This window comes from Lissotriton vulgaris, unplaced genomic scaffold (genome assembly GCF_964263255.1).
Source record: "Lissotriton vulgaris unplaced genomic scaffold, aLisVul1.2 SCAFFOLD_666, whole genome shotgun sequence".
Classification (NCBI taxonomy): Eukaryota; Metazoa; Chordata; class Amphibia; order Caudata; family Salamandridae; genus Lissotriton; species Lissotriton vulgaris.
The window spans coordinates 802,966-826,562 of NW_028252215.1; positions in this window are offsets into that span (position 1 = coordinate 802,966).

The window sequence follows — 23,597 nt, forward strand, 5'->3', positions numbered from 1 at the left end:
CCCTGATTAGGGCTCTTCAGCTAGGTGTAAACACAAGAGCACTGCACAAGGGAGAAAGGTTTTCATCATTTTGAATTTTAGGAGTGAGGGGAGCTATGGGAAGGTTTGGAGTAGGGCAAAGAGGAACTGCTGAAAAAAGTGGATAGGGTTGCCACAGCAAACTTCTCCCCATTGTTAATGGGCATCCAGGCTTCAGCACCACCCGCTGGCTAGTGCCAATCATAAATGTGGCACCCAATGAAACCCTCCTCAGAACACTTTCCGGGCCTGCTGAAGACAGAAGAGGCCTGGGCTCCTTGCTGGGACCTAGGAGGAACACTGAACGACTGGACCTGCTCCCTCTTGTATCCAGGACAAATAAGTGGACTACAAAGGTCAGTGAATTGACCTCCTCTGTGGCTACAGGGATAGAAAAAGCTACAAAAGGCCTTTTTCATGAAGTGTTTAGTTGACCAGCCATACAATTAAATGCATTCCACAGTAGGTGACAGGGTTGCTCAGGAAATCATTGTGGACATAGAAGAGTACAGGGGATAGTACTGAGGCCCAAAGAACTCAGCAGTCCAGTTGGATTCTTCTTGAAGAGAAGTTGTTATTTCTTCTCAGGCATGCATACACGCCATACATACACTAACCACACATGTGCTCTACAGTACGGCTCCATCCCTGTATTGTACTCTTCCCACATACACATACAACTAAGGCAGCACTTCACATCTACCTGATGTAGGCCAAGGTGAGTTAAGCACACAGCAGCAGAACTTTTTAAAAGGTGAGTGAGTTTTTAGGCCTTACTCTAGTGCCACAGGGTAAAAAGGTCCTGTTCACTACTGCTGATCACCATACTATATGCTGCCACCACCGCACTTGTGTTGCTGAACTCCTGGTGAAGGTGGTAGCCTTACACCATTATTATGGTATTGCTTTGGGCATCTCTCCAGTCCAGCAAGACCGCAATCTATGAGACAAGCCTATGGGTCTGATTTAGATCTCAGTGGACAGGTTACTCCATCTCAACGGTGCCAGATATCTTGTTTGCCGAAATATAAATCCTATTGGATATAATAGGATTTAAATGTTGGCAAACGGGATATCCGTCACCGTTGTCTGATAAGATCTAAATAAGGTCCTTTGTCATGGCACAGATTCATGATCCATGTTTGCCTAATTCAAAGTCTGAAAATGCTGACTCACAACTTTTCCATTTCATTCCAAAAAATAATTCACAGTGAGATCATTGACTGTTGCACCTGACATACTTTCTGTAAGGTGGAATAAGTGTAAGAGTAAGTCAGTTTTAGTTTCTCATTTGAGGATTTAAAGTATTTGTCAGTAATGCGGCGCACAGGCTACTCCTTTAGGGTTATGTGTTTGAAGATTATTCCCACACTCCTCTATAGATTAAGTGGATTCATAATTTCATAGGAGAATTTATTTAATGGGGTTATTTCGTTGTCCTATGACTAAATTAGCGACTCTTAGGAATCATCTCGATTCATCAGTTTTTTATAGTCACTATCCTTTGGAAAAATCCTCGACGTAGCTACCATAGTGCAGCCTGTGCAGTGGGTATGAGGCCAATGGGCAAGAGAACCTAAATGCACCCCATGGTTGGTTGTACTTTACTGTGCAACTATGGGATGGTTGAAGTTCTAGTAAACCCTAAGCCAATGACCCCTCCCAAGTCCAGGAGGGAGACAACTAATCCATTTGGTGGTCTCAGTGTCATAGATTCCCCCAGGACAAGAAACCTTTGGCCATGAACATTCATTACCAATATATGGGACCTCCGATTTGGGTTCCACCCTCTAGGCTCACTGTTAGCACCTATTCATCTCCCATTATCAGTGGCTCCTAAGTGCAACCGAGACTGAACTCTCTGAATTGAGTACAACCCATTTTACTCTGACAACAGAGTTTACATTGTCCTCCTTCAACAGACACACATGGAGTTTACTCTATGACTAGCGTTGTCATCTCTAAACCTGTTAGTTGGGATCTAGTTCCATTTGGGTTGTGGGATACTGGGCACTATCATTTTAGTGTAGGCTCAGGACCCCTGAGTTGTTACCTTACTCTGAGATCTCCAGGAGAAACAGCCCCAGATGTATTCTAGCAAATGGTTACACTGTAGAATGCAGCTGACAGAGTGGTAGTTTATAAATCTGGAATTATCCACAAAGGTGTCTCAGTTCAAAATATCGATCTGCTGCAGGCCCGCACTAATCACAATCAGTGGCAGGTGTAACATTCCATTAATAGTGCAATTCCTACTACACACAGTTAAAAATATAAGTGGGCCGCACCTTTTTTGTTCATAGATCTGACCCAGAGCAGAATAGAGCCTAGCCTTTTTAAAAATAATAGCTTTTTAAAAATAATAGCTGTGATTGGGCATTGATGTTATTATGCATGAATATTATGTCACGCTGTGTCTGATACCAAAGAGACTACCACAGGCTCAATATGATTTGCCTACCTGAAGTAGCCTCCCATTGAGAGTCAAGAATAGAAAGAGAGTGCTTGGTGACCCAATTGTTGGGCAGATGTACATGAGGCTATATGCAACAGTGGACAACATCACGGCTAATTGAAATGGCGGTCCCTAGTTGGCAGAGGTAGGTACCTTTGTCCAAATAGGGACCCTTGCTTCTAGTCAGAGTAAGGGGGAACCAGAGTAAGGGGGATCCAGAGTAAGGGGGATCCAAGAGTAGCCTGAGCTCTGCATCGGTGGTTCGGCTTGCTGAGTCAAAGCGCCAGGATACCCTCTGGGTGACAGTACAGCGCTATATAAGTATGCAAATATATACATACATACATACACTTCTAAGATAACCCCTGCTCACCCCCTTGGTAACTTGACACCAGCAGACAGGCTTATCTCAGAGGCATTATGTAAAGCGTTTGTGAACACATACAATAATACAGTGAAAACACTACAAATGAACACCACACCAGTTTAGAAAAATAAGTAATCTTTATCTAAACCAAACAAAACCAAACAAAATCAAAACGACAAATATCCACAATACAGTAATAAAAATATGACTTTCAAAAGATAGAAATAGTTCAGTTCAAAGCAGATTGCAGATGCAACGCTTTTCACACAAAGTTCCGTGCAAGCGTCACGCACTCAAACAAAAAGGGTCGCAGGGAAGGTGATGCGTCGGTTCCTTACATTCAGGAAAGGTGATGCATCGGTTCCTTGCTCCGGGGGAGATACTGCTGCACAGGGGAGGTGATGCGTCGGTTTCATACAGGAGAGGAGGTGATGCGTCAGTTTCTTACTATGTGGAGAGGTGATGCGTCAGTTTCTTACTGCGTCCCCCAACGATGCGACAGCCTTGGCGCCGCGATGCGACTATCCGGGATGATGCGTGGGTTCTTGCAGGCCTTGCGTCAGAATCAGTGCGGTGATCTCAGACTTTGGAGATCGGTGCACTCGATGCGGCGTGTGGCCATTTCTCGAGCTGCGGGCAGGTGCTGCGACGATTTCTTCGATGATGCATCGGAAACAGGTGTGGATGTGTCACACTTCTGGAAGGTGCATTACTTTTTCCAGCTCCTAGAGGCAAACAGCCTCCTGAGGTCCGAAACAACAGCAGGCCCCTCTTAGCAGGTCAGGACTCCCAGCTAGGAAGTTCAAGGGAACTGGGGGTGAAGTCTTTGTATCTCTGAGACTTTAGAACAGGAGGCACGCTCAGTTTTAAGGCCTTGGAGATCTTCCTCAAGTAGGGGACACAGCAAACAGCAAAGTCCTTTCCTTTTCCTTGGCAGAAAGTAGCCACTCCACTGCAGGCCAACCCCAGACAGCAAACAGCACAGGGGCAATATTCCTCCTCAGTTTCTCCAGCTCTACTCCTTGGCAAAGCTTCCTTTTGATTTCCAGAAGTGATCTTAAAGTCTGGGTCTGGACCCCTCTTTTTATACAGTAAATCTCTTTGTTCTCTGGTGGCAGAGGAGCCCTTTGCTCAGTCAAAAACAGTTCTGTCCTCTCTGGTGCAGCTTCCTGGCAGGAGGTGGAAACCACATTGTGGAAGGCAGACCAGGCCCATTCAGGTGAAAGGAAATCTCCTTCCCCTACTCTAAATGCAGCCCAGGTCTATTCAGCCCAGCCCTGACTCATCCAGACTCTCTGGAGTCACTGCACATCCCAAATCCCTGTCACTCCAAAGCCAGAAAGTCATTACACATTCTAGCAGAGCCACAGTGGAAGGTATTTTCAATCACAGAATGTAAAATTCACCCTCACTAAAAGATGCATTTTAACATTCTAAGTTCAGGCATACTAAACTTAGTTTTCCTACCTTGTCCCAGGGGTAGTTAGGTTTATAAGATGTTATAAGCAAACTCCCCATTCTATCCGATGGGGACAGTTGGCCTAGCAATAATGAAAAACAAAATTAGCAGTATTTCACTATCAGGACATGCCTCACACACTAGGGCATGTCCTACCTTTTACATACAATGCAACCTGCCCACAGGGGTAACTTGGGCCTACCTTTGGGGTGACTAACTTGTAAGAAAAGGAAAGGTTAGGTCCTGGCAAGTGGGTGCTCTTTCCAAGTCGACATGGCACTACTAGGCTGCACACAGGTACTGCAATGGCAGGCCTGAGTTACATTTACATGCTGCTTATGTGGGTGGCACAGCCAGTGCTGCAGGCCCCCTAGCAGCATTTGATTTACAGGCCCTGGGAACACACAGTGCACTAAACTAGGGACTAACTAGTAAATCAAATAGGCCAATTATGGAAACACCAATCCATAACAATTTACAAAGGGAGCACTTGCACGTTGCCACTGAACAGCAGTGGCAATCTGCCCAAAGCATTTAGACCAGCAAAACAAAGTCCAACGGACAGCAGAATCATAGGAGGCAATGGCAAAACTACAAGGAAAACCCATGCCAACGATGCCAGGTTAAATAGTAGCCAGTAAGAAGTGACTGCTCCAAGAAAAGGAAACTTTAGTGTGTACTGTCATTTCGGACTTCTGGAGAAAAGCGATACCACATAATAAAATGTACTACATTTACAGGAAGAAGCCAATTGGAACTAGCTGAAACTGGACTTGCCGTGCAGTCATTAACGTTTCTAACAGTGGATGAACTCAGGAAGATGTGCAAAACAAAGAATAATGTACATGTTACATCACAGCAACATGAGCGCATAAAGAAGTAAGTCTTGCGGGCAATTGAGGCTGCTTTAGAAGCCCAACATAGCAGCATTCAGGATTATCCATGGCTATTCCATCTCCCACATTTTCTACACCCATTATTTTTAAACCCTCACATCAGTGTTGCTTTAGTTCATACATTTTGAGCAAAAGTTGACTTGCAGCCAAGGAAGACGAGAATGCTAGGCCGTTTAAGTGGTAATTGCTAAGTGTGCAGCCCAGAATGAGGAGAGTAAACTATGGCAGGGGTAATGTTACAGAGCAAGGAGGAAGCAGGTGTGTGGAGAAACAGTAGCTTGCCAATACTATGTCTTAGATACAGAGAAATAGAAGCTTGTCAATACCCTGTCTTAGAGATAGAGAAACGGAAGCTTGCCAAGGACCTGTCTTAGAGGTAGGGACAGTGAAGTCAACCTTGGCTTCATTTCAGGTCCAGATGCTTCTAGGCTGCTCACTCAATGGTCCAACAGGAGGAGTACAGCATTAGTTCTAATTGGTGGGCATAACTGAGTGACATGAAAAGATTAACTGAAAAATAAAAGCATCAGCCCCACTGGTTTAAGTTGAAAGATTGTGTCCAAAGGTGTTATGGTTGTACAGAGGATGCATAGAAATTGAACGGAAATTCACTGAACAACAGTTTTTCATGTGGAATTTGGTTGTATGATGTGCAGAGGAAAGTGTAAGACTGTGCAACTGATACAAGCTTGAACCTTTGGAGAAATATCAGACCTTTTGTGGGTATAGTTATGTAAACAGTAGGGGCCGATTTCGCTCAAGAACCCTTCAGTATTTGCCTGGCGTTAGCCGCCTCTCATACCGTATGATATTACCATACAAAGAGGCAGGAGCTGGAGACATCCTTTCGGCCTGGCCTCTTATACACGGGTTTATAGCTTTATTACATAAAACACATTCTTGTCAATACTTTGATGTACGGAAAAGACATCCTCAGAACCTCCGCTTCAAACCTGTTCCCACACACATTTACAATAGAAGTCCCCACCCCAGTCACAGTAAGTGATGGCTATCGCACAGCAGGACATTCCGTCGTTTCCCGGAATGCGTGTGTCTGATCGGATCTCGTGGGGTGGGGGGCTTTGATCAGTCGGAGATCCTTTGAATCGGGGCAGCTGCTTACTGTAAGGGGCCAATAAATGGTATCTGCAGGGCCAGGTGGCAGCTTGGGAACGGCAGGACAATTGGGCACAGAGAAAAGGGGGTCTCATCAAAGGATGGGGAGGTGTTGGCCGGGAGCAGAATGCGCTTCCGAGGCAGGGTTGTGCTGGAGGGGAGGTTTATGGTTCAGGTATGAGAGAGCGGGGGGCTGTCAGCGCGCGGGGGATGCTTGCGAGGTCAGAGGGAGAGACGCGCTGGCTACCGGCTATGGGCAGAGGGGCCATGGTTCTTAAAATGGCTGCCACTTACGTGCACGAAGGGGCCTAAAAAAGGGACAAGATGGCGCCGATAATGTTGACGCTGCAAACTAGATTTCAACAGTCCTCCCTTTTCAACATATCTAGCCAACTTGTCTAATCGATGTCTATCTTCATCAAATTCCTAACCTCAACATCGTACAATGCTCTCATGCGTTCCCTTTCGAAGTCCACAGTCTTAGGGCAGATACAATGCGCACATAGTAAACACAGAGGCGGCAGGCATTGGATTCCTAGGCAGAACCCACAAATTACAACAATAGGAATCAGGATAATCGTAAACAATCTCCATCCCCAGTTTTTAACAGTACTCCAGAACCATCCACCAAACGACCATTCTTCTTGCTCCTGGTGGACTTCTGAGGAAAGTCGGTGGAGATGTTCGATGGCTTTGTACACTGAGGGTGAATTATCCGGTATGTAGGTGCAGCAGCTGGACCCAATGATGCGGCATGCTCCTCCGCGATCTGCTAGAACCACATCTAGAACAAGGCGGTTCTGAAGAGCCACCAAGCGGACCGCCTGAAGCTCGGCCGTATTGTTCGTGAGGATGCCAGCAGTAATGTTCATTGTCGTTTCAACTGCCTGAGTCAGATGTCGGATGGCACGGCTGTTCGCCATCGGACCCCAGAATGGAACAAGTCCCTTCATTGCATCGAGGAACTGTGTTCCGGTGGAGTCGGCTTGTTCGATGTCTTTGGCTCGTTTCTGTCTGTGATGATTCGCTGGAGCCACATAGGTCGGAGCGAGGATGAAGGCAATATAACAGGTGCCCCCCCAGCCTTTGGGGAGCCAGGTGTAGGCCTTTGTACCACAAACAAAGTACATATTCGGTGAGGAGACAAAAGAGGGTGGGTCAATGGAGTCCAAGGTTCTGGTGATGCGGCAAGCGCTACGGCCTACCAGCTGTGTCCCAAGCCCTTCGATGCACATAAGGCCTGTGACGTTGATGACGGATAAGGCCACGGTCAGGGTGACGGCTGTTCGCTTCCGGAGGTAGGAGAAGGTGGGTCGGGTCGGATTGTTAAACACCTGCGCCTCAATCCGTTCTTTGACGGGGATGTCCATATGGATGGAATCGTTGGAGGTCTGCGGGCAGAAGTGCGTCTTCGTTTTGTTCTGCCAAACCTCATGAAAGAAATGCGTCATAGTCCTGCTGGAGGTAGTGTCATCCCTATAGCTTTCTTGCAAGAGGATCAGCAAAGCAAGGCAGGAGCCGTGCACTGAGAAGGGCGAAGGGATGAAGGGTATGGAATGTCCAGTGGCGTGGGGTAGCAACCCACAGATCCAGCAGTTGGTGGCATTGGTAGCGAGATTGTGCTGGTGCAGCAGTTGCACGAAGGAGTTGTTCCAGAACTCCTTCTGTCTCTCTCGGAGTTGGGGTGAAAGAGAAATCAGATAATGTTCCTTCATTGTGGTCGGTTGTGCAGTGGTTAGGAACGTCTCATGGGCGGGTGCGCTCTCTTCCACAATCCAGAGGGTGGTCATGAGGAGGAGGCAGAAGAGAAGGGTGATAAAAAGTGCAATAGTCTTAAAACTGTGGATTTTGTCAGTCTTTGGGTTCCTGTAGCGGATCTTCGGATGTCCGGCTGCTTCCATCACCTTCTTGTCGGGCGCTTCCATGATCTTCAAGGGGCTCGGTAGCGGGCAGAACCACAAACTTCGTCTGACTTCTCTCCTGGAGGCCCTAGTAGTGTTAGGCCACCGCTCTGAGAATTTCGACTTAGTCAATGGTCTGCTTAGCCGAAGCTCCCTCCTTTCGTCGCAGGTTATACCCTTCTCTGGATGGCACAGTGGGATCGGGAGTTTTTGCTAATTCAAGTGTCTCTGTGTCCGGATAGCAGTTCAGTGACGGTCGGTCTTTGTTCAGGAGCTCTTCTTGGGTGGCCACGTCTTCGGTCGTCGTCAGAGTCGAAGGGATTCTTTTGCAGTGGTGTGCATGCACCCAGTTGCGCTTTCCTTCCACTCGAAGTGCTGTTCGGGTGGTGATTAGAACTTGCCAGGGGCCCGTCCACCGAGGTTCCAGACTCTTTGCACGCTGGAAATTCCGGATCAGTACAAAGTCTCCAGGTTGGATGGTGTGTCCGGGACCCCTGGAAGCGTCGGGAATGGCATGCAGCACCTGTTGGTGAATAGCAGACAGCGTTTTAGTCAACTGGTACAAGTAATCAGACATCAGGATGTCTGGGACGTCATGAATGGACGTCGGTTTTGGTGCAGACCAGACATTCATGGGCCGGCCGAATACAACCTCGTAAGGTGTCAAGTGGTGCTTGGTGGGGGTGGAGCGCATCGATAGCAATGCCAGTGGGAGTGCGTCTGGCCATTTCAGTCCTGTAGTAGCCACTATTTTGGCCAATTTAAGTTTCAGTGTGGCATTATGCCACTCAACTAGCCCTGCAGATTGGGGGTGGAAAACCGCGTGGAACTTTTGTTTTACACCCAACCCCTTCAGGATGAGCTGGATAACTTCGGCTACGAAGTGGGGGCCATTGTCGCTCCACAAAATTCGGCAAAGGCCGTAACGAGGGAAGAATTCCTTTAGTAGTACCTTTGCGGTGGCCATGGCAGTGTTGTCACGGGTTGGATAGGCTTCCACCCACTTGCTAAATGCGCATACCACAACAAGTACGTACTTCAGGCCTTGGCATCTGTCTAGCTGGAAGTAGTCCATCTGCAGGACTTCAAACGGGTGATTGGGAACCCCAAACCCTCCCCGGGGTACTACAGTTCCTTTCCCAGGGTTGTGCTGCAAACATATCAAGCATTGTTGGACCAGACGTTTGGCGGAGTCTGTGATCTTGTCGTTGTGCCAAACTCTGGAGACAAGTTCGATCATAGGGGCCGATCCTATGTGTGCAGGGGAGTGTGCCATATTCAGTATGGGAATCAGATATGAGTCAGGTAGCAACCATTTGTTCGTGTCTTTTGTTCGCCAGCAGCCTTCATCATCTTTCAGTCCCACCCGTGCCCATTCAGTCAATTCGTGTTGGGAGCTGGCCATTTGGATGTCCCTAATAGTTTCCCTAGCGTCTGTTCATTTCTCGGCTTGTGACCTGGTCACGTACAAGCGTGTTGTCGTCCTATTCTCAGCTGTGGTTCGGGCAGTGATGTCGCCTAGTGCGTTTCCTCGTCCAATGATGTCTGTCACTTTCTTGTGTGCCTGGCATTTGATGACCGCAAGTCGTTTGGGGAGGAGGACGGCTTCAGTCAGGGCGGAGACTAGATCTCCGTGTAAGATGGGTGTACCATGTGAAGTCAGGAATCCCCTCTCCTTCCAAAGGAGCCCAAAATGGTGAAACACCCCGAAGGCATACTGGCTTTCCGTGTAAATGTTTGTTGTGGTTCCTGCTGCTAAGATGCACGCTCGGGTGAGGGCAATCAGCTCTGCTGCCTGTGCAGATCGTTGCGCGATGCGTGCGGTTTCCACTACAGTTTGGGCTGTGTTAACTGCATAGGCGGCTGAAGTGGTGCAGTCGGGGAGCTTGATGCAAGAGCCGTCCACCCACAGCTCTCCGTCGGGGTCTGGAATGGCAGTGTCTCTGAGGTCAGCCCTACTTCTAGTCTGTTGGTCTGTGAAGGTCACACAGTCATGTACGGGGGGCACATTGGGATCGTTCTCTGGTAGGGGCAACAGAGTTGCTGGGTTCAGTGTGGTGCATCTCTTCAGGGTGATGTGGGGTGCAAGCAGAGTCAATTCGTACCCAGTCAGTCGTGCACTAGTCAGGTTTTGCGTCTTGGTCTGGTTCAGGAGGGTATCGACCGCATGGGGTACCAGCACCGTGAGGGGATTTGAGAGTACGATTCCCTCACTCTGTCGGATAGAGACAGCAGCGGCAGCTACAGCTCGAAGGCAGGCAGGCAAAGCTCTGGCTACAGGGTCAAGAGTGGCAGAGAAGTAAGCGCATGGTCGTTGCTTTGGGCCAATGGACTGGGTCAAGACAGACAAAGCACATCCCTCCCTTTCGTGAGTGTAGAGGGAGAAGGGCTTCGTGTAATCGGGGGTTCCTAGAACAGGGGCTGAACAAAGGGCATCTCGTAGTTCTATGAAGGAGGATTGTCATTCAGGGGTCCAAGGGAGTGGGAAGGGAACATCTTTGGCCAGCAGAGAAAGCAGCGGTTTCACGATGAGGCTGAAATTCGGTAACCACTGTCGGCAGACGGAAGTGAGGCCTAGTAAGGAGCTGACTTGTTTCTGAGTCTTAGGGACAGGGCTCTCTAGAATGGTTTGGATTCGGTCAGGAGTAAGTTTCCTTACGTCTTTGGACAGGAGATGGCCTAGGTAAGTGACCTCGGGTTGGCAGAATTGCAGCTTCTTTTTGGAGATCTTGTGGCCATTTTCCGCGAGGAAGTGCAGGAGTTGGATGATGGCTGTGACTGCAAGTGGAGTGGTATCGGCCGCCAAAAGGATGTCATCGACGTATTGTATCAACACCACTCCATCGGGTAACTGGACTTTGTCCAGTTGTCTCTTGAGGGCCTGACTGTAGATGCTGGAGCTTTCTGTGTAGCCTTGGGGTGCTCGACAGAATCTATATGAGCGGGCTTTCAAGGTGAAGCCAAAGAGGTATCGGCAGTCTGGATGGATGGGGATAGAGAAGAAAGCATTTTTGAGGTCAATGACAGTGAAGGTGGTGGCAGTAGAAGGAATCAAAGTCAGAATAGTGGTGATGTCCGAGACCACGGGGTACTGAGGTACAACTACTTTATTGACCTCTCGAAGGTCGATGATGAAGCGGTACGCCTTCTCATCTCCCTCTCCTTGTTTTTTTATGATGGGTAGGATAGGACTGTTGCAAACATTGATAACCACTTCCTCTACCACTCCTGCATCTATCAGGGACTGGATAATCCTCACCAATGCCTTCTCGCCTTTGGGCGATATCCGATATTGTGGGAGTTTCGGGAGTATTGCGTCCTGTCGAACAGTTATGTGCACTGGGTCGATCATCATGCGTCCTACGTCCGAATCAGTCTTGGCCCACAGATACGGAGGCAGAGCGTCAAGTAGGGACGAGTCGGTGTCGGTGATGGAAAACATGCGTCGGGAAGGACAATGTCTGAGTAGTACCGGGTTGTCATACAGAAAGACTCGAACCCCGTCTTGTGAACATCTAATGGTGGCTCGGAAATGTTTTAGCAAGTCAAGTCCCATAATGGCGTCAGGGGTATTGGAAGAAAGCAAAAACTTTGTGTCAGTGATGTTATTTTCTAAGTCAAAGGAGATTGGTGTGGACAAAGGGTTAGTGGAGGGCGTTCCATCAAAACCTATCGATGTTACAAGTGAGCCAGACAAGGGTGCCCTTGGAATCAGTCATTTAGATAACGCACTACATGTTGCGCCAGTGTCTACCAGGAACGGAGACTTTGTACCAAGGACCTTAGCGGTGACATAAGGACCTTGCTGGTCAACATAGAGCTCGACTGGATCCCTCCCTTGCCCTAGGCAGTCCTATGCGAAGTCGTGAGTGTCGTCGCAGTAAGACTGTTGGTACTGGTTCTGTCGGGGACGGTCAAACGTATTCGGTCTGCCTGTTCTGTCGTTCTTCGTATCATTTGTGGACCCTCACCCCTGACCTCTATTTCTCGGACCACCCGCTACGTCTCGGGGGTCCCTATTCTTATTCATCTCCAACAAAACCGGGCACTGGGATTTCCAGTGGCCGAATCCCTTGCAAAATGCGCATTGGTCCTCGCTAATGTCTTTACGTCCAACATGGGGGGCAGGAGTATGGTCTTTAGGGGGTGGGTTCCTAGGGACATTCGTTTGGTAATTTCCCTTGTACTGCTCTCGTCCTATAGTCACCCCTTGCAGCTGCGCAATCATCACTTTTTCCTTCAAGTCCTTTTTCTTTCTCTCCGTCGCTCTGTCATTCTCGTTTTTCTGATGTTTGTAATATTGAGCCATCTGGAGGATTGCCGCGGGTTTGGAGGCTGCCCAACTACTCTCACTAACCTGCAGTTTCTGAGAGACTTCCTGCGACAGACCTTTGACGTAGTTCTGGACAAATAGGTGGTGTCCGGTCGCAGAGGTCATGTCCTGACCACTGTAATCGGAAAACACCGTCTCAAATCGGGAGAAATATTCTGACATGTCTTCTTGGGGTTTCTGGCGACAAGCCATCACTATCGACCAGTCTACTTTCTTTTCTGGGATCAGGGTTTTCAATTTCTGTACAATTTTGTCTGGGAGTTCTAAAATGGGTTTCAGAGGCTTCTGCCCAGGCTCTCGTTGTCTATCTATGCCATCGAGTTGTGACCAGGTATGTCCAAACAGCTCAAGGTGGTCGACTTTCCGGATTTGCTTCCACACATCAGCTGGCAGACATAGCCCGAAAAACAAGTCGATGTCAGCTAGAGTCATAATCGTGGAACCTAGGGCTGTACCTAGTTCAGTGTAGAAGGCAGTGGGGTTTTTCCGCAAATCGGGCAGAGATTTTCGGAACGTCAGGATGTCTTGTCGGTCCCATGGTTGGTAAACCCAGTTATACATTAACCTCCCTCTTGCATCTTGATGGTTAACATCATCGCGTGTTCCCTGACCTCGTGGGGGGACCCAGTAGGGGGCGGCCTCCCTTATAGGCATCATGGTGCCAGGTTGTTCTATTCGTGGTTCGGTCGCTACAGGTGTCGTAGGATTAGCTTCCAACCCTTGTTCAGTGAGGTGGCGGAAAACTTCAAGCGTATGCGCAAGGAGGTCCGTCACGTCACACTCGCCCTCATCCCCGATATCGACCTTTCTATGTAGAGTCGTTAGGCTCTCGGGACCTTTGTCTTGATATCGGTCCTCATAAGCATTTAGGGCATGATAACACAATCGTACGACAAAGTGTCGTCTGTTGCTTCCTGCATATGATTTGAACATATCCATGATGTGCTCCTCACTCTCCTTTCGTTCTACTAGTGTCCTCACTACCTTGTCAATCCCTGCCCGCTCATCTTTGCTCAGCCTGTTCATTCTTGTGGAATCTGCCTTTCGGGTCTCAGGGTGATCTAACATTGTTGTTTGTGCTGTATCTAGTACAAGCGGCTCGGCCGGCGCGGAGGCCATGGGGCCGGGGCCATGGTGCTACTCTCGTCTGTACTTGGGGGCGGTGGGTGCTGTGCTAATGGTTGGGAAGGGGCATATGGAGGGGGCATGTAGATGATCGGAGGACCTAATAAAAGATCATCGTTGGCTCGCTGTTTCGAGGGTAGTTCAGGGTAGAGAGTAGAGGGCGTTCTAACAGGACACTGACTCGATGTGTCAGACTCTCGTTTCCGCTTCGTTTCCTCTCTCTCCTTAATCTCTTCTTCCAATTTTCTAGCAGCCATATGAGCTGCTTTCCGTAGTTCTTTCTCTAATCTAATCTTGTTTCTTTTCTTACGTTGTTCTGTTTCTTTACGCCACATGCCGAAGCTGTCAAGCATAGTGGGCGTTGTCTTGCTGTTACGAAGAGCTGTTTCTAGCGTGCTTATTTTATCTTCATCGAAGGATCCTATCAGTGGCCACTGACTTTCTTGATCTTTTTTGGTGTATTTATGCCACAGCCTACTATAGGCTATGGCGACTAGTCCATGCTTCGTGTACATGTCCTTATTAGGGGTGCCTTCCAGTGGAGCCGGATGGTTCATCTCTAATAAGCGGTCCGGGCTGACCCAACTACCAATCAGTGGGGAGAAGATGGGCATGACGGGTTACAACGGGCGACAATAGTCTGCACTACCTATCTTTTCACTGCTTGCAAAGACTAGACAGAATATCTCTATTCCACGTTATTTGCAAGCAGAGAATACCTCCAAAGAACCAATATCAAACAATCAATGTTCGGACAATCAAACAATCAATGGCGAGAAAGAGATAGGCACGACGGGTTACAACGGGAGACAAAAGTCTGCGTTACCTACCCTTCACTGTCTGCAAAGGAGGATAGGGTACTTTTTCCCCGTTTGTAGACAGAGAATTCTCGAGAGAACAATCCTCGAACAAACAATGTTCGGGCAAACAATCAATCAGTGGGGGAGAAAAATAGGCACGACGGGTTACAACGGGATACAAAAGTCTGCGTTACCTACCCTTCACTACCTGCAAAGGAAGAGAGAATCTTTCTATTCTTCTCCGTTTGCAGACAGAGAATCTGCAAAGAGAACCAACAATTGAAAGAGTAATACTAGTATTTTCCAAACAATCAAACAATCATTTCGCAATTTCGTCGTGTTACACGACCTTACCCGGACCGCATGGACAGTTTCTTGTCTTCCGAATCCAGCGCCTGATCGTCCTCTATCTTCTGTCGCGGCACTCCTGATGGTTCCCAGTCAGGACCGCAGATCACTCGAGAGAGGTCTGTTCGGAACCAGTGAAGTTCGGATGATCGGCTGTCAGACGAGGGTCTATCGGACAGGAGCTATCCCGATCGCTGCAGTAGTTCACCTTTTCGTCAGGACCTCTCCCACTGGATCCACGTGTCGCTGATGGGCCCCGCGTTTGGGACGCCAATTGTAAACAGTAGGGGCCGATTTCGCTCAAGAACCCTTCAGTATTTGCCTGGCGTTAGCCGCCTCTCATACCGTATGATATTACCAAACAAAGAGGCAGGCGCTGGAGACTAGAAGGCAGGAAACAGGAGTTTTATTCCGACGGAGCAGAACACGTCAAATCAGACAACAGGGTATCTCCTCGAGGTGCTCTAAACGCATCCGTTCGGCCTGGCCTCTTATACACGGGTTTATAGCTTTATTACATAAAACACATTCTTGTCAATACTTTGATGTACAGAAAAGACATCCTCAGAACCCCCGCTTCAAACCTGTTCCCACACACATTTACAATAGAAGTCCCCACCCCAGTCACAGTAAGTGATGTCTATTGCACAGCAGGACATTCCGTCGTTTCCTGGAATGCGTGTGTCTGATCGGATCTCGTGGGGTGGGGGGCTTTGATCAGTCGGAGATCCTTTAAATCGGGGCAGCTGCTTACTGTAAGGGGCCAATAAATGGTATCCGCAGGGCCAGGTGGCAGCTTGGGAACGGGCAGGACAATTGGGCACAGAGAAAAGGGGGTCTCATCAAAGGATGGGGAGGTGTTGGCCGGGAGCAGAATGCGTTTCCGAGGCAGGGTCGTGCTGGAGGGGAGGTTTATGGTTCAGGTATGAGAGAGCGGGGGGGCTGTCAGCGTGCGGGGATGCTTGCGAGGTCAGAGGGAGAGACGCGCTGGCTACCAGGTGTGGGCAGAGGGGCCATGGTTCTTAAAATGGCTGCCACTTACGTGCACGAAGGGGCCTAAAAAAGGGACAAGATGGCGCCGATAATGTTGACGCTGCGAACTAGATTTCAACAGTTAGAGTAATTCTCCAGATTTAACCAGTGGAACTGTGTTAGCATCTTGAGTCACAAATTGCTAACAAAAGGCAGGTAGCTGTGACAGCTGATAATCTGTGTGGCAAATAGTGCAGGTCAGAAGGTCTACGGTCCATTACAGATTGAACCAGTTCAGAACAAACATGACCTTGAAGCTCATAGGAATGGCCACAGATATTTGCAGGAATTACAGAAGGGCATAGCAGGTCTTCTCATCAGGGCTAGGCAATCAATCATGTAAGGATGCCCAAAACAACCCATGGGAAAGATGCTTCAGCTTTGGAGACAATTGTTATGCTACCAATAAAGATCTTAATTCTAAAGATATCTATCTACCCTGCTTACCTCACCAAGGAAGCATACACTGTCCTTCAGGAAACCTTTACTTTGCTGATGGAAATGTTGGTACCATCTGTGCAGTAATTAATGCCGCACCATGTGGGTCTAACGTGCAGTGTCAGCAGGGCTCCCAAAACTGAGCCAAGTGGCTTTGGTAACCCTGCAAGGGACAGGAGGGTTCCCCCATGGAGAGGGGATGTTTGACCTACTGTTCTCATATATTGCATTCTTGGCAGTGAAATGCCTCAGTTAGGGTGTGGATCTGTGAATAGAAGCACCCATGTCTTATCTTATCTTATCTTAAGTGAAATTTATAAAGTGCACTGACACCATAAGTTTCCTGGCGCTAAAGAACAGAATGCGTGGGATGTGAAGAGGCAAGGCTAACCAGATTGGGTGAAAAGAAGGGTTTTAAGAAGCTTCCTGAAATTAAGTAGAGAACAGCTAGACGTAATGGACAGGGGAAGAGGATTCAATAGTTTGGGGACCAGGTGGGTGAATCTGCGGCCACCAAACTTGTTTGTATTAATTTTGGGGGCGGCCAGCAGGTGGAGGTGAGCTGACCGGAGATTGCGCGCTGGTCGGTGCTGCGTGATCAGTGTTTTGAGGAAAACAGGGCTGGTGCAGTGAAGAGACTTGAAAGTCAGGCAGCCAATCTTGAAGGCCGCCCTTCGTTCAACTGGGAGCCAATGCAATTTGCGCAGCAGGGGTTTCGCAGACTGCCACTTTGGCGTTTTGTGGAGAAGTCTGACCGTCTGGTTCTGCACGGTTTGAAGACGGCGAAGCAGTGATTGTGGGAGTCCATGATATAAAGAGTTCGAGAAGTCGAAGCGGGATAGTACCAGGGAGATGACAACCTGAACCAGTGCCGCATGCGGCAGTAGATGGACTATTTTTCGAATTTTACGAAGCTGAGACATGCATGCGGAAATCACCGCCCCTACTTGAGCCTGGAGAGAGAGCTCAGCATCAAAGGGGGCCGGCTTTGTCATCATTGAACCAATAATTAAAATTGCCAAAGAGAGCGATTCTGGCGTGGTGTGTCAGTAGGTTAGACAGCTGTTCACTCATGGTGGTAGGGAATGAGGGCATGGAGTGAGGGGGAGATATAAGAGTATGAGTGTGAGGGCGCCAGCCTCCGTTTCCAAACTGATGACCAGATTATCTACCTCTGGCAGAACGAGAGATGCCATGGTGATAAATTTGAATTGCTTCGATATGATGGCTGCCACCCCACCCCCAGGGCGACCTGAAGGACGGTCAGCATGAAGGATGCAATAGTCTGGGCGGAGGGCCGCCAAGATATCAGGGGGGAATCAGCAGTAAGCCATGTCTCTGTGAGTAGTAATATATCCGGTTTTTCATTGGAGAGGAGGATGAAGATGTCGCATTGGTGCTTGACCAGGGAGCGTGTATTCAGATACATCACCCGGACGAATGTCTCACTCCTTCTCGGCACCGCAGTATACTTACGGCAGCTAGAAGAGTGGAATGCTCTACGAGCAAGGCCAGCTGCATTAATCCGTCTCACTGTGCCAGGAGAGGGCTGCGGATATGAGAGCTGTAGCTGTCTGAGGGTGTTGGCAGGGTAGGAGATGAGTCGGCCAGCGTCCCCGGGCCCTTGGCCCGACCTGGCGCAGACAGGCTTACCTTTGGCGCGCCCGCTGCGCCCGTCCGCTGCGCTCCCGGTGGGAGGGGACCATTTTATAGTTACTGGGGCGGGAGAGGCCGAGCACTAGACTGCTCGCCCGATTCACACCCAAGATGGCAGGCGCAATGAAATCAAAGCCCAGGCAGCGTTTAATCGGCTGCAGTGGGGCTGGGAGCAAAGACTGGGTAAGCGCTAGGATAACTGACAGTCTAACATGTGCCAAGTATTAAACACGAATTTAGGTGAAAAACGAAATCAAAGCGCAGTTTTAAAATGTACAGGCAAGGAATACACTCGGAGCATACAAGTCCCGGCTTCCGCCTCAGGACAATCACACACACACTACGCAGAAATGCTTTAAAGGTACTCATGTGGGTTTAGGCTCAGGGATGCATGCGAAGAGTGCGGGCCAGGAGGTAGGTGTTCTTGCAGCAGAAGACCCAGAGGCTTGCACTAGAGACGACACTGTTGATGCTGCCGGAGCTGTCCCTATAACAGGCAAAAGCAGAAAGCAGACATGACTATAGCATAGACCAAGTGTGCCACAAATGAGAAAGCTAAAAAATTAAAATAAAATAATCCTTCTCCACAAGCGCAGCCTATGAAGAGAGACGTCATTACAGAGATCCAGTCCATTGAAAGTTAGCTACAGCCACAGTTTTGTGACACCCCGTATCACACAAACACAAATTGATAGTCTTCCCATGGATCTACTAGGAAAGCTCATTTTGGTTCAGTGTAAGCTGTATGGACCTACAGTTAACCTCCAAAACCCTGTACCCTCCGCTAGATATGTAACATGTTTAAATTATTTTCGGTAATTGCATTTCTCTGAGTCCATACTTCCTTGTTCAGTGCAGTCCTTGAGAAGTGTCAAGCTAGTATAGACAGACACTCCCATACGGAAAACATGAAAAAAATAATCTAATTATGTTAGCCTCTCTCACTTCCTTTGGGCAATGTAACATGGCTGCCCACCCCCAATAAATCCTGTTTTATTATCGTACAGACTGACGATAATCCTGTAAACAGAATTGCTTCTATGTCCTGAGATTATTATAGCTGAGTGTGGTGCAGCAGCACTCACTTTTCTCTCATAACTCTGCGATGCTTGAGCCAAGGTTGAGGGTCGTTAGATGTATTTTAACATAGCTTGATCATCAGTACACAAGGAGGACAGAGTAACATGATGGAGCAAGCGGGCTGTCCTTTTTCTGTTGTAGATTAGAGAAAGCGCCTGCATACAGGTTGTTCACAACAAAGCTAGAGAAGTCACTGCCAGCATGACTCGCGAGTGGGGGGCAGGGGGTCGGGCAGGGAGGGGGTCCTGCGGGGAGCTGGGTTAATTTAGTTAAAAAAATTAAAACTTACCATCGCCTCAGGTCCAGAGTCGCCCCTCTCTGCTCACAGGAAGCGGAAACAGGCAGCCTCCCTCTCCTACCCTAAGCCAATCACAATGCTGCAATGGCAGTATTGTGATTGGCTGGAATGCCGACCGCACAGGCGTCTCTAGGGAGGCCGTTTTCTCCATGCAAGCTATATGCATCCTGCATGGAGAAAACAGGAGTGTGCATTACTGGTTTGGTCAGCCCTGGGGCCAACCAAACAGTCAGCGCCCACAACCTTGGGCTAGCCACTCCTCGCTGACCCGCCCACCCGCCTGCCCCCAACCAAACCCTTCTTCTGCTTTCTCGCAGTGCAAGAAGCAGAAACATAACATGGTATTTATAACATTTTATGTTTCTGCTTCTCGCACTGCGAGAAAGCAATGGGGTAGCGCTCCTCCGCCCATGTGGAGGAGCCACCCCTGAGCTAGAGGTGTGCGAGCACTAAAAGCTTGTGCTAGACTCAAGCCAGATGCCTGGCTCTTGCTCAGCTTAAGTCCTCTTAGACCTTAGAGCCCAAAACGAGTTAAGCTTTTTTGTGGCTTCTGCCTACCACCCACAATGTCAAGTCAAGTCAAGTCATAGAATTTATATAGCGCACTACATACCCAGAGGGTCTCAAGGCGCTTAGAGAGGGGAGGAGGATTACTTGTCAAATATCCACGTTTTAAGTTGCTTTCTGAATGCTAGGTGGTTCTGGGTAAGGCGAAGGTAAGCGGGGAGTGAGTTCCATGTTTTAGCAGCCAGGTATGAGAAGGATCTGCCTCCCATGGTGGTCTTGTTGATGCGCGGTACAGTGGCGAGGGCTTGGCTGGAAGAACGCAGTTGGCGGGAGGGGGTGTAGAAGGACAGTCGTGAGTTGAGGCATTCTGGTCCGATGTCATAGAGTGACTTGTGTGCGTGGGTTAGCAGTCGGAAGGTGATTCTCTTATTGACGGGTAGCCAGTGGAGGTCTTTCAGGTGACTAGAGATGTGTTCGTTGCGCGGGATGTCCAATATGATCCTGGCTGAGGCGTTTTGGATTCGTTGGAGTTTCTTCTGGAGTTTAGCGGTAGTACCTGCGTAGAGGGTATTTCCGTAGTCCAGTCGGCTCGTGACCAGAGCATGGGTGACTGTTTTCCTTGTTTCGGTGGGGATCCAGCGGAATGTTTTTTTGAGCATGCGAAGAATGTTGAAGCAGGAAGAGGATACGGCGCTGACTTGTCTGTTCATTGAGAGTGAAGAATCCAGGATGACGCCTAGGTTCCGTGCGTGGTCTGTCGGGATGGGTGCTTTTCCAAGGGCTTCCGGCCACCAAGAGTGGTCCCATGCAGAGGGGGATGTACCTAGGATGAGGACTTCTGTTTTGTCTGAGTTCAGTTTCAGACGGCTTTGTTTCATCCATTCGGCAACTTCTTTCATTCCTTCGTGTAGGTTAGTTTTGGCGGTGCTGGGGTCATTGGTGAGAGAAAGGATTAGTTGAGTGTCATCCGCGTAAGAGATGATGTTGAGGTTGTGCTGGCGGGCGATGGCCGCGAGGGGGCTCATGTATACGTTGAATAGGGTGGGGCTGAGTGAGGATCCTTGTGGTACACCACAGATGACTTCAGTAGCCTCGGACTTGAATGGTGGAAGGCGGACTCTCTGGGTTCTTCCGGTGAGGAACGAGGTGATCCATTCAAGTGCTTTTCCTTGTATTCCGATGTTGTTGAGGCGTTGTAGAAGGGTGCTGTGGCAGACTGTGTCGAATGCTGCAGAGAGGTCGAGGAGGATGAGGGCGACTGTGTCTCCATTGTCCAGTAGAGTTCGAATGTCGTCTGTTGCTGCGATGAGGGCGGTCTCAGTGCTGTGTTTTGCTCGGAAGCCAGATTGTGAGGAGTCGAGGGATTTGTTGGCTTCGAGGAAAGCGGCGAGCTGGTTGTTGACAGCTTTCTCGATGACTTTGGCCGGGAATGGAAGGAGCGAAATGGGGCGGTAATTTTTGAGTTCGGTGGGGTCCGCTGTGGGTTTTTTCAGCAGGGCGGTGAGTTCAGCGTGTTTCCAGTCTTCCGGGAAGGTGGCGGAGTTGAAGGAGCAGTTGATGACATCTCGGAGGTGCGGTGCTATGACGGAGTCTGCTTTGTTGAAGATGTGGTGAGGGCAAGGGTCTGTGGGGGATCCTGAGTGGATGGAATTCATCAGGCGGATTGTGTCCTCAGTGGAGATTGGGTTCCAGACGTTAAGGGTGTTCACGGGGGGAGAATGTTCAGCAGATGGTTGGGTGGGTTGGTCTCCGGGTTGGTTGTCGAAGCTGTTGTGGATGTCTGCAATCTTGTTGTGGAAGAATGAGGCTAGGGAGTCGCAGAGGGCTTGAGAGGGGGTGATGTCGTTGGAGTTGGCCGAGGGGTTGGAAAATTCCTTGACGATGTTGAAAAGTTCTTTGCTGTTGTGGGCGTTGTTGTCAAGTCGATCCTTGAATGCTGTTTTCTTGGCCTTTCGGATTAGTTGGTGGTGAGTGCGGGTGGCGTTTTGAAAGGCGTCCTTGGTGCTATTGGTTGGGTCTTTTTTCCAGGCCTTTTCAAGGGAGCGGCAGAGTTTCTTGGACTTCTTAAGATCATCGTTGAACCATGAGGCCTTCTTGTTGCCAGGTTTGCTTTGACGTTTTTTCAGTGGTGCTAAGGTGTCGGCGGTGTTGGATAACCATAGGGTGAAGTTGGCGGCGGCTTGGTCTGGGTTAAAAGAGTGGGCTGGGGTGTTTAGAAGGAGCGATGAGGAGATCTGGTCGATGGTGATTTTGTTCCAGTTTCTTTGCAGAGTTGGTTGGAGGTGGTTGATGGGTTTTGGCTTGTTGTAGGTGAAGTGAACGCAGCTGTGGTCAGTCCAGAGGAGATCCGTAGTGTGGCTGAAGGAGACATGATTGCTGGAGGTGAAGATGGGGTCGAGTGTGTGACCTGCGATGTGGGTGGGGGAAGTGACCAGTTGTTTAAGTCCGAGGTTGGCGAGGTTGTCCAAGAGGGTGGTGGTGTTGCGGTCGTTGATCTTTTCAAGGTGAAAGTTGAGGTCTCCCAGAAGGATGTAGTCTTTGGAGGGGAGCGCGTGAGAAGTGATGAAGTCCGTGATGTCTTCACTAAATTTTGCGCGGGGTCCTGGTGGTCTGTAGAGGAGGGTGCCTCTGAGTGTGGTCTTGGGGTCGATGTGGATCTGGAAGTGAAGGTGTTCGGAGTTGGCGAGGTTGGCGTCAGAGCTGGTTGAGATTCGGATGGAATTTTTATGGACGATGGCGATTCCTCCTCCTGTGTGGCTGGTACGGTCCTTGCGAGTGATCTTATAGCCTTCCGGGATGGCAATGGTGATGTCTGGGGCTGAGGAAGCGTTCATCCATGTTTCTGTTAGGAAGGCGACGTCCGGAGAGATGGTGTCTAGTAGGTTCCATAGGTCAATGGCGTGTCTGTGGACCGAGCGGGTGTTGAGAAGGATGCATTGTAGGTGGTTGGGGTCGGGAATCTGTGGAGTGGTCGTAGCGGAGATGTTGTCGGTGCCGCTGAATTTGCAGGAGTAGCAGGAGAAAGGTCCATGGGTGTGTCCAGGAGCGGCTTGGACGCAGTTGGGGGCGCGACCGGGGTTAAGGGCTAGGAGGGTGGAGGCATCGTAGGTAATGCGGGAGGGCTGGGCAGCGCGAGGGGCAGGGGGTCTGGCGCTGGGCGCGGTCCAGGCGCGGACGGGCGTAGACGGGCTTACCTTTGGCGCACCTTCAGCGCGACTGGGGCGCGATCGCTTCGCGTGAACGCTGCGCGCGGGAACAACTGTCATATATGGATAGTGGAGGGGGAGGGGCGAGGGCGGCTGAGTTGGGAGGCGGGGCGGGTTAAGTCCGAGCACAACAACAAACAAAATGGAAGCGGGGCACTGGGGGATAACGCGCAGCACAGCCAAAGTTACACAGGCAATCACAATGCAAATAACAGAGCAAAAGCGGCAATCTACCACGTTTACAAAGCGCAAATGCGTCAAGCAGGCAGATAGCAGGAAATCACAATGAGGCGCTGCACAACAATACCACGTGTCGTCAAAGACACTGGGGAGCGACCACTCGCCTCGGGAGAGAAGAGCGAGTCACAGCGCTACGATGGAGCTGAGCGCTGGAAGTAGTCAGTGGGAGGGCGGCTGAGCTGGGAGGCGGGGCGGGTTAAGTCCGAGCACAACAACAAACAAAATGGAAGCGGGGCACTGGGGGATAACGCGCAGCACAGCCAAAGTTACACAGGCAATCACAATGCAAATAACAGAGCAAAAGCAGCAATCTACCACGTTT